General features: G+C 37.9%; 1 long non-coding RNA gene across 2 annotated transcripts in view; it reads left to right on the top strand.

Moving 5' to 3' along the window:
- Positions 1–12204, top strand: part of LOC123782836 (uncharacterized) — a 183236-nt gene that overhangs the window by 53577 nt on the left and 117455 nt on the right. The gene's annotated exons all lie outside the window — the stretch shown is intronic.

Below are 12204 nucleotides of genomic sequence, written 5' to 3'. Positions count from 1 at the left end.
GGCCTACCAGTGGGAAGTGGGAGCAATGTTTCTTTATGGCCAGTTGAGGTGTGCAAGTCCAGGCTTCCTACAAGATCTCCACTGACACCACAGGTGGGATTGGGGTGGTCACTGCTAGCTTCCTACTTAGCCTTTTCTTATAACTGTGGTGATGGTGGTCATGGGGGGTTAGGGGCATCTCCTGTATACCCTAGCAAGTGTGGAAATCTAGACTTTCTACTGTCCTTGGCAAGGGTTGAATTCTTTTCTGTAGTGCTTGGTGGGAGTAGAGCAGTAGTTGTCTAATACCTTCTTCCTTTGCCAGTCTTCCCCTTTCCTGCTCCTTTGGCTAGAAAATACAGGCTTGGTGGGGGTTGTCTGTACTTGTTGGGACTTCTGCGGAATTTTGGGGGTTGCTGGCCCCTTCAACTTTAAATCTGGAGTATGTGAAGCAAGAAAAGAATGCAGAGAACTCCACTGCATTATTCTTTGGATCCTGAGGTCCCTAATCCACCTGGCTTCTCCCCAACTTTCAGAGTCTTCTTATGTTTGTTTTGTATATAACGTCCCCAATTTTTAGCTGTGCTTAGCAAGAGGGTTAGGGAACATATCTCAGTGTCTTGCTTTGTGTACATCAACTTTATGCCTTCTGACATCTTTGAAGCAGGGTCCCTCTCATTAGTCCTTTTTATACATTTCTTAAATACCATTAGCCTTTTCCCCCATGTTATCTCAAATATCATTTTATCATGTTTCAAAAGAACAACAACAAAAATTGGAATTTTAATTGGATTGAATTAAATATAGTTATTATGTATTTTATGTTAATTATGGGAGAAACCATGTTTTTATCACATTAAGTCTTACATTCAAAAATATACAGTTTCACTTATTCTTATAATACTTCATGTCCTTTATGATCTAATAGTTTTTGTATTATAGATATAATACATTTATTGTTAATTTTTTCTTAAGAAACTTATTTCATCTAGTTGCTACTTTGAATTGATTACTTTTCCTCCATATATGCTCAACATAGAAAGACACTATGGACTGTGTACCAGACTTGTACTTAGTCACCTGATCAACTACCCTTATTAATTTCATTAGTTTTTTTGCTAAAATCTTCTGGATTTTCCAGGCATACAATCATACTATCAGCAGACACAATTTTTGTCCTTTTCTTCTAACATTAAAATGATTTTATAAATGATGAAAAATAATTTTACCCTTTTCTCTTAATTTTCAAAACGATGTATATTGCTTCATTAATCTAGTGACCAAACAGAAACTACAAAAAAAAAAAAAAGTGCCTATCAGTATGGGAATGGTTGAATAAATGTTGGCTTGTTCACAAAATTGAATGCTCACTGACTGTGGAAATAACTTGACTTGGAGAGATTTCAACTCTGAAGGGTGAAGTGAGAAAAGCAGAATACAGTAATGTGATCCTATTTTCTAAAACAACAGAAAAATGATCTGTATGCAGTGGTATATATAATACATGTATGTACGTGATTTTCTAAATAGAGGGAAAGCTATGAAAGATACCAACTGGGTTATATTGGCAGTGGTAGATGAGAGGCAAAGGAGAGAGAAGCAAAAACAAACAGAAAGACTGCATTCAGATGTTATTCTCCATAGAAACAGCACATACGACATGATCCCATTCACGGTAAATTTCACAGAGCCGCATAAAGAGACACGTGAAGAGGTGGCCAAAGCACTGTTAGTGGGGCTCATGATGTCAGGTGGGATTTCAAAAGATTTCATTTTTATTTTTACCTCTTATGAATTATTCAAAATGTTTATGAGAAGAATATATTATATGATCATAAAAACACAGGATACATTTTTTTTTTCATGATAGAAAAATAAAAGCAAAATGCCATAGGGTAATTCCAGCTCAAGTATCAGCCTGGGCCTTTGGCAAATTTGTGCTATGTTGGTTAAATGTCTTGGATGGAAAAAGACCAGAAACTGGAAAACTAATGAGGGAAACTAGAGAATTAGAATATTCTGAGTCAAAGGGAGAAAGCTTTACATTAGTCATTTGGAAGGCTGAGGGAGTACTCAGCTCCCAAAGTCTAGGAAATGGGAATTAATGAACAATGTCCCAGTACCTCAAGATGAATCATCTCTGAGAGTTTTCTTTCTTGGGGTCACTGTGGGCAAGATTCAAAGTCTTAAGAGGGCATGTCTAACTGTCCAGGTTGGGATCACAGGCACAACATTTGGTCAGAGGAGGCTGGACTTTGATGGTTCAGTCCTGCCAAGATTAAATGCAACAGGGAAGGAGGATTATTTCCTAAAAGAGATTGGGGTGCGTTAACCAAAAAACATGGGTAGGGAGTCTGGAAAGTTTAAAACAAGAAAACACCAAATGTCCATGCACAGGCTGAGACTCTGCCAGAGCCTGGACCCTCTGAGGGGACACCCACCTCTAAGGCTGTGTCCATTGGACTTTCTCTTCCTTCCCATGGGCACTAGGGGCTCAGCCTGCTTTCATCTCCGCCATGTCCATTCACGAGACTCCTTTTCCTTCAGGGCTCACAGACTCTGCGAGGACTTTTCCTTCACACCAGTCTTGCCTGTTGGAATTCAGGTGCACTTTTTTAAGTGGACACATGAGACAGTTATAAATCAAAGCAGAGTAAACAGCTGAAGATGCATTATAAACTGTCTCAGTAGAAGGGATAAATGACCCGAGGAAAGTGAGATTAAAAGAAGTTACCACTATGAAGGATTAAACTTTCTTAGACCCCCATGGTACCCCAGGGAAAACAGGAATAGGACTGGTGGAAGAAAATAGCCCTTAGTCCACTCTGGCAAGGGGCGTGTTGTCTATTGAGATAAGTACCACCCATTCAAGAAAGGTCAAGGTGACTTTAAGAGAAGAACATTTTCTTCCTGACAGGAAGTTGCCCACCAGTAGGGACACTGGTTAGGATCTGTAACAGGCTCTCTGCCTTGATGTGCCTTTCTGTGTGTGGTCCCTGAATACCAGTGCTCAGTGGCTTCAAGCAACCATCATTGACTCTTGCTCTCAGGTGTGTTTCTGCTGGGGGAACTCTGCTTCTCTGTGCCCTGTGGCTGAGGACCAGCCTATCCACAGGAAGCACCTTTTGAGTTTTTGTTTGTATCACATCTGCTAACACCTCATTGGTCAAAGCCAGTCATGTGCTGAGCTGCCCATCAGGGGCTGGAAGTTCTCACTCCTCTAGGGGTTGTGGTTGGGGTGGGCAAGGAAATGTTTTTGAACACGTGATATCACCTCAGTTCCTAAAGATCTTGCCTGGATGTGCAGGGCGATAACCAGAGTCGTCAGACATGGGCAGATGTTTCAGGTACTGACTTCCTTTTCAGCAGGCCAACAACTGAGTAAAAACCAAAACCAATGGGGCGTCTGGGTAGCACGGTCGTTAAGTGTCTGCCTTCGGCTCAGAGAGTGATCCCGGCATTCTGGGATCGAATCCCACATCGGGCTCCTCCACTGGGAGCCTGCTTCTTCCTCTCCCACTCCCTTGCTGTGTTCCCTCTCTCGCTGGCTGTCTCTCTGTCACATATATAAATAAAATCTTAAAAAAACAAAACAAAACAAAAACCAAGCGCAAAAACAAAGTGTTGAAAGAGAAGAGAAAAGGGGGAAGAGAGAAAGGAGAAATCTGGAACTATATTGTGTTGGGGTGACAATACAAAATACATGACTAGGATTTTCTGTACCGTTTTCAGCATTTTCCAGGTTTTCTACAACGGATATCTGACATTTTCATAATCAGAAATAACGCACACGTGCACACACACACATGAAAGGAAGAAAATGTCCTGCAAGGAGTCTTTTTCTTCTCATCTCATGGAAGCAAGAACAACACAGCATTGATAGAGGGGCTGGGAGAGCATTTTGGGAAAGTGAATGCTGCAAAACACCCATTTCTTCTGAGCTAGTTAAATTTTGCACTCAGGGCAGAGGCTAAGGATTACATTTTTGTAAGGCATTGATTTTTTTCAGAGGGCGAGAGATAGAAAACCTTTTAAGGAGTTAATGTCATTCTTAATTTTGTTAAGAGGGTGATTTATTAGGATAAGGATGCTGACTTTCTTCTAAACTTCCCTCTGTTTCCTCATCTGCACGACGAAGGGGCTGAATGCAGTGGTCTCTAAGGTTCCTTTAGGATCTCACTTAAGGTCATTCTGATATTATTCCTGCAGTTCAGTTATTTACCATTTGAAAATGCATGCTCCGAAGTGAAAGGTCGCATTCTTTACTTTGCCTCACACTGACATTTCTATAGTGGCTAGCACAGAAGTAATGTGGGCAGTTCTTTTGTTATTGTCTTGCAGTTATACAAATATTAATGTGTATTGTAGAAATTTAAAAATATAGTGGAAAGAAAATAAAAATCACCTATCATCCCACTATTATTAACTTTTCAAGTATGTTTTCAGTATTTTTCACTGCGTGTATGTTGCAATTTATTTTTAAAAAATACTGATCTAATTTTTGATTTTATTTATTATGACATATCCCTATGCCATTAAATTATCTTCCAAGCAGGTATCTGTAATGGCTAGGTGAGATTTAATAATCTAAAAAAAAAATTATTAATTATATTTCCAGTAATCTATATTTTGACTTTTATGTTCTTTCAGTATGGGTTAGGGGTTAAATTCATGGGCTTTGCATGGCCTCTGTGTGGCTTAGTCGGTTGAACGACCCACTCTTGATTTTGGCTTGGGTGGTGATCTCCAGGTCGTGAGATTGAACCTAGCCTCCGCCTGGAGCTCAGCCCTCAGAGTTCTCTTGGGGTTCTCTCTCTCCCTCTCCCTCTGCCTCTGCCCCTCCCCCTGCTTGTGTGCATGCCCTCTAAATGAATAAACAAACAAACAAATAAATAAAATATTTTTGAAAAATCATGGGCTTTGAGATTTGACAGCTTGAGTTTGAAATCTTGGGTCTATTATTTACTGAGTGTGACTCCAGACAAGGGTCTTGACTTCCTTAAGCTTCATTTTCCTGGTCTACAAAACAGAAAAGAAGTCTGGACCGTCTATATATGGTTTATAAGAAAACTATCTACTTTCTAGCTAGGGTTTTTGTAAAGATAAAATGGTGGTTGTGCATCAGGGTAATATTTCAAGTCATAACCGTATGCCTACCCTCCATGCCGCCTTCCACCCTCATTGAGTGTCTTGGCTGTCATTCCACAGTGGCCCTTCCCACATCAGAGTGATTGACACCCCTCACTCACTAAGGAACCAGAAAACAAAGATAGTAAATACTTGAAAAATAAAAATGCCAGTATTCCCAGCCTCAGTAAAAGAAAGACAAATCTGTGTATATACTTGTAAAGTAATTGCCCCTGCCTGCAAAGTGGGTGACTATAACAAGGGGGCGGGGCCATCTGAGTCCTTCCATTTCCAGCACACCACTCTGCTTTCTCAGAGTAGCCTCAGGCACCACCTGTCTTCTGCATTGTTGTAAAGGGAGGATAAGCAATAGATGGTGCACAGCAAAGCACACATAGGCCATCCTTCTAGAAGGGACTCATTGAGCCTGAGACTGCCCCTTTGCTAGCACCCCTGCCCTGTAATCCATCCAGCGTGAACAAGAGTCTGTTTGGCAGACAAGAAGACTCATGATCCCCTAGGCCCTGTACTCCTAGAGGGCTAGTGGTGACATAAAGGGCAGGCTTGGAACTGCACACAAACAGTCCAGCTCTCACTCTCCGCAGGCCGCTGCACCCTGCCTAGCCGTACCTGGGACAGCGCCTCCTAGGGGTAAGAGTTCAGTGCACGTGAGCTAGTCTCAGGATTTCCAATTTTTCACTCAGTAACTAACTACTGAACATCTCTGATGTGCATTTTTAAATAACTCAGTGCTTTCTTAAGAAAATTTCTTAGAGGTGCAATTATCCTTTTAAATGTGGATGTTTTTAAGACTTTTAATAAATATAGATGAAGCTGCCCTCAGAGCGATTTAAAGTATTTTCCCTTTAATGAAATGATATGCTTTCTTATGTTTTTGCCAAAATTAGTAAAAATAATGGCTAAGTTCTGGTTTCCTGATTCTACAAGTAATATATACGTGCTTATTGCAAATCATCTGGACATTCTGAAAAAGCAAGTTTTTTTTTTTGTTTTGTTTTACAAATTAGCTCTGCGCCATTATTTTTAAGGCATGCTAGCATTAATGATGTGACTGTGTTTTATTTAGCCCGTCCTAAATTAACAGGCTTTTAGGGCGGATATCTTATTTTGCTACTTGCTAAATATTACAAGAGTCTCTTGAACGTATATCTTTGTGAATATTTCTAAATATTACATTAAATATCCTTATCCATTCTAATACCTCTCAATCTGGTATTTTTAGTTTCGTCTAGGTAAGCAATCATATTGAAAACCATTTTACTAGTACATTTTTTTTCTTTGTGGCATTAACTAGAAGTTCTAGAAAAATACAAAATAAGTACAGTGATGCTAGGTTTCCTCTCCCCCCCCCCCCTCGATTTTAATGAAAATGCTTCTAGGTATGGGCAATATTTTCTCTTGACTTTAGGTAGTTATTTTTAAATTGTGCTGAATAAGTAGCTTTCTATTCTGAATTTTTTTAGATTTTTCAAGTTTAGAAGTGAATGTTGAAATTTGTCAAATGCTTTCTAGCATTTATTGAGATGTTCATGCAGTTTTTTCTGCTTTTACCTATAATGTGGTAAATTAAATACATATATTTCTAATGTTGAACTCTTTTTTACATTCCCAGAATAAACTACGTATGACTTCTTTGAATTTATTTTATAATGCATGCCAATATTCAGTTTCCTATATTTTATTTTTGATGTCTTAGCAGCTCCACCACCACCAAAACTATCATTATCATCACCATGCATTAGCAGGTATTAGCAACCATAAACTGAATGCATATGATATTTTCCAACTTATTTACATCACTTCTTAATCCTAATGGTTATTCCTTTCTTCAATCGTTTTTAGCTTTATTGGGGGTATAATTGGTAAATAAAATTCTAAAATATTTAAAGTGTGCAACCTTCACAGTTATTCTTAAGGTAGGTATTATAATCCCACTTTATAGAAAGAATACAGAATAGTTTAATGTCCAAGTCACAAAATATTTCTTTAAAATACAGGAAGTATTTAGCTATACATCTATTAATCCCCAAGCCTACAATTTTAATCATTTTACATGTCTCTAAATTTAGTGGAAAGATTGGTCTGTAGATTATTTCTTAGTGCTTTGTTTGACAAATTTTGCTATCAGGGTTATGCTAGTTTAATAAATTGAAATGTTTTCCAAATTTTTTAAATGTTATTTAATATTTTAAATAGCATGGAATTAATTTTTTCTCCATATCTGAGAATATACCTTTTTCCTCCCAAAAATACATATTTGTGTTTCCTTTTATTTTTCCTTGATCAGACTTGTTTGACTTTATACATTTTGTTGGTCTTGAAAAAATTAAAAACAAGTATTATATATCAACTGTAATGTTTCCTCCCATGTCCTCTGTTTCACTTTGAGGGCTTTTCATTTTTTGGCTTCTTGGATTGAATGTTCATTTCATTGATTCCCTAAGATGATGGTCAATACTATGACCACAGCTCACACCTCTTCCACTTCCAATGCCCTGCTGAAATGACTCTATCAGTGTCATAAGGAAAAATCTAAACAGTCAATAAGATGCAAAAAGTGTAATACTTAGTACACCCAAAATATGTAAGAGATTCAGGAATAAATGGGGTATATTACAGTAGAGGGATTCTTTGGGGGTGGGGAGTAGGTGGGAAGAAAAGCCTACTAAGGAGTAAGGAGAAGGATTCTACTTTGTCCCACCTCACCTCCACTCATACAGGTCATAGAGCGAATCAATTAAACCATGACATAAATGTTTTCTGAATGAGTCTATTTATTTATTTTTTTAAAGATCTTATTTATTTATTTGACAGAGAGAGAGAGACAGCCAGCGAGAGAGGGAACACAGTCAGGGGGAGTGGGAGAGGAAGAAGCAGGCTCATAGCGGAGGAGCCCGATATGGGGCTTGATCCCAGGACTCTGGGATCATGCCCTGAGCCGAAGGCAGATGTTTAACGACTGAGCCACCCAAGCGCCCCTGAATGAGTCTATTTAAGTTGTCAATAGATCACAGTGACTATAAGTTTGTACAATGAGTAACCCCTGAGAAAATAGAAATTTTAAAAAATGGCATTATTAGAAATTTTAAAGATCAGAGCACCATAAGAAAATCTGAGACCAAGAGAAGAATATTCTATATATTAAAAAAAATCATTAAATTAAAATCTTAGCAGAGGTAGTGATATTGCATAACAAAACAAAACAAACAAAAACATTAATCAGATAGCTACTAGTCCAATATGATATATTACTACTCTTCTACCAAAAAAAAAAAAAAAAACCCCTTCCCCCCTCTGTGGATCCCATGAGGATGATATTGCCCTCAAACTAGATTATACTTAACCCTCTGTCATCAGGCTTGGACATCTGATTTGCTTTGGGTAGTGAAATGTGGGTGGAATTGCCACTTTCGAACCAGAGCTTTCAGAGAGTAATGTGGTTCACCATCTCAAGATAGAGATGTCCTTGATGGGGCTGCTCCTTCAGCCCTGGTCCCTTCCTAAAGATAATATGGAGTTATGGAGTCTCAGCCTAACATCAATGCCCAAGTAGCGTGAGAAAAAATAACCCTTTCTTGTTATAAGCCCTGAAATGTTGGCATTGTTATCTGGTTATAAGGGAACCTAAGCGCTCTTATTCGGCCAGCTGGATAATTATCCTAGAATTCAGAACAAGAGAGAAAGGTAGAAGTTTAAAGATAAAGGGTGCAAGACGTGGGACAGATCTAGGAAACTCAACGTGCATACAAAAGGAATTCAAAGTATATTGTGATTGGACTAGAAATACATTAAAGGTGCAGATTAATCAGGGCAGAATTGCATTTTTTACAATATGGAATGTGTCACATGTATTTGTCCTCTTACTGTCCTTTCAGTGTGGTTGTGCAGGTTTGTTCTTTTAGTTCCTGAACATTTTTCCTTTCCCAAAACCGAAAGGGATGTTAATTTTAAACATTTCTGTTTTTAAGGTTCACCAAAATCAATCTGCAAATTGCAAGTTTAGATTTAACTTTTTAGTGGAATGCCTTCCAAGTTTTACATTTGAAAATTCTCAGACATGGGCCTGATGTTATGCTCATTGACGAACTCCTTAAGCATGGAAATTCCTGGCCTCTCCTCCCTGAGATTCGAGTTTAGTTGACCCAGGACCTAGGAATCTACAGTTTTAATAAAATGTCAGAAAATTTGGATTTTAATTAAATGATCGTCCACACTTAGAAAAAATTTACTTTTAAATGGCTTCCAAATATTTTAGCTGTGGCTTTGTGTGTGTGTGTTTCCTGTTGTTTTTTTCTTTTAAATGAAAAAAAAAAAACAAACCCAAAAACCCTTAGCAACATTAAAATCAGAATTCCCCTCACCTTCTCATCCTTCAAAAAGTCAAATGGCTTTTAAATCACTAAAAAATTAAGCTTTACAAGGTCAGGGACACTAATTTCTTGTTTACCTCTGGTTTTCCCCATTTAAAATAATGTGTGGTACAACTCAGTCTTGCTGAATGAATATCTGTATGTTTTAATAAATGAAAATTGTCATTTTCCAAGATAATTTTAGAAAGTTGTGGCTTGACACAATTTATCTCCCTACTCTCATAATGTTCCCCTGCTTCCAACCATTCAGAAAATATAAACCCTTCTTTTCTAAATTTGAAAAATATAAGCCATTGACAACTTCAGAGCCTTGATCTTCCCCATATAAATAAGTGGGAATTTTTACTCCTTGCTTCTAAGTAAGAAAAGATAAAATTCATATAATTTATCATGATTGAAAAATCAGCTCTTTTACTTTCTGTAGGTGTAATATAATAAATGTTTAAAAATCAGTTATTTAAAAATACAAGCCAAGTCATAGTACAATTTGTGAGGACAATATCTCTGAAGCTCTTATTTCTATTATTTGAAAATGTATTGCACACCATCATCTTTCAGCTGAGAAGGAAAAAATATAACACTTGCTTAAGAAAAAATAAAAACACAATGTTCCCAACTAACTAACGTAGTGCAGAGAAAGACATTAAAACTCAACCTCAAATACTCATTCAAAATTAATATCCGTCATGGACACATACCTCTTTGCTCCCCATCATAATCCTTATCGTAACTTCACAGTTTTATCCCTGGTTCAATTTCCTAAATGAATTCTGGATTCTTTTCCTCAAGAACAAAAATTGTTAATATGTATTTCAGCTATATCACAAACATGACACAGAATAATGTGTAGCAACTGTGTAAGTTCTACGGTGTAAGTCATATTTGGTGAATAACAGAGCACTCAGATAATAAATAAACTTTACCCCAAATAATTCACTATTATTTTTTCTATGGATTTTTTTACATAATTGAGATCATGCTGTATGTATAATTTCACATCCTGCTGTTTACTTGATAGCTTAACTTAAGAATAACTCATATTAATAAAAAAATAAACACAATTTGAAGAATAATAACTATGCTGATTGTAATGAAAGTGAATGTTTTGATGTTATTATTTCTTATCCATATATTAATTAAAAATCAGATATCAGGGTCAGTTGCTTTTTTTAAAGAATATTTTATTTATTTATTCGTCAGAGAGAGAGAGGGAAAGAAAGCACAAGCAGGGGAAAGCCACAGGCAGAGGGAGAAGCAGGCTCCCGCTGAGCAGGGAGCCTGATGTGGGACTCGATCCCAGGGTGCTGGGATCATGACATGACCTGAAGGCAGAAGCTTAACCGGCTGAGCCACCCAGGCATCCCTGGGTCAATTGCTTTTTGAAGCTACACTTGGTTTATAGTGCTTCAAACAAACAGTGGCCATGTTTGCCTACTACCGCTATAAAATGCTATGCGGCCACATACTCAGGAGTTTGCAACAAGCATTTAAAGGCTTAAACTCATAACTGATACACTGTCATTTCTGTCCATATCCTTACTGAAAACAGGCAACATGGTTACGTTCAACATCAATGGGTAGGAAGCAGTCTTTTCCCACAGATGCTGGGATGGGGAGAGTAAGCAAGAATATTTTCTGAACAATAGTCTTATCTCTATAAGTGGCAAATGTGGCACATTTATCCTTGTATTCATTTTGACAGGAGCAAGCTCCGAGTTCATATAAAAAGTAGATTAAAATTATTAAGGAGTAAATTTAAAAGAAGAGGTACTAAACATCCCTAATTTATAATATTGAAGTTATTTGATTTGCCAAGAAGATTCTGCTGCATTCTTAGCATCCTGCAGAAAACTTGTAGTGCAGATTTCATAAAAATGATAATGCATGAGAAATTACAGTGTGTCTGCAGAATTGAAGGTTAGTAACAGTCACAAATATTCTTACAGTTCAGATCTCTCCATGCTCTGATCGTGGGGCGTCACTGTGCTGGAAATCAGACTCTTGCTTTGATAAGATGTTGAATAGAGGAAACTGCATCTGAGAAGAAAACTGAGAGCGTGAGGAAATTTCTAGGAAAACTAGTGTTCTTTTATGGGAAAGGTTTACGGTTGTGAAAATGAGGTGGGCTGGGATGAGTTGCTCTAGGACGGGTGGTGTGGTAAGCTGAAGAATATTCCCCAACTATATTTAGATCCTTATCCCTGGAACCCGTGGATGTTATCTTATTTGGCAAAAGGACTTCAGAGATATGATTAAATTAAGGCTTTTAAGATGGGAAGATTGTCCTCGATTATCTGGGTGTGCCCTAAATGTAATTCCAAATGTCCTTATGAGAGGGAGGCAGAAGTGGGTATATAATTACTTACTACAGAAGAGGAGGCAATGTGATGATGGGAGTGGGGTTTGGAGCAAAGCAATTTGCAGATGGAGGTAGGTTAGCCAAGGAATACAGGCGGCCACCAGAAACTGTGAAAGACAAGGAGACAGATTCTCCCCTAGATGCTTTAGAGGGTACGTGGCCCTGCCAATACTCTGATTTCAGCCCAGTGAAACCCATTTCACACGTCTGGTCTTCAGAACGGAAGAGAATACGTTTATGTTGTTTTAAGCCACCAAGTTCACAGTAATTAGTTACAGCGGCCATAGGAAACTAGTACAGATGGTAGCAGAGAAGGTCTGTAAGTTTCTAAATTGACCTACTCTGTTC

This window comes from Ursus americanus, chromosome 6 (assembly GCF_024610735.1).
Source record: "Ursus americanus isolate L20-20 chromosome 6, mUrsAme1.1.p, whole genome shotgun sequence".
Lineage (NCBI taxonomy): Eukaryota > Metazoa > Chordata > Mammalia > Carnivora > Ursidae > Ursus > Ursus americanus.
Note: the sequence above shows the minus strand (reverse complement) of the source record. Positions and strands in the feature narration are given on the sequence as shown.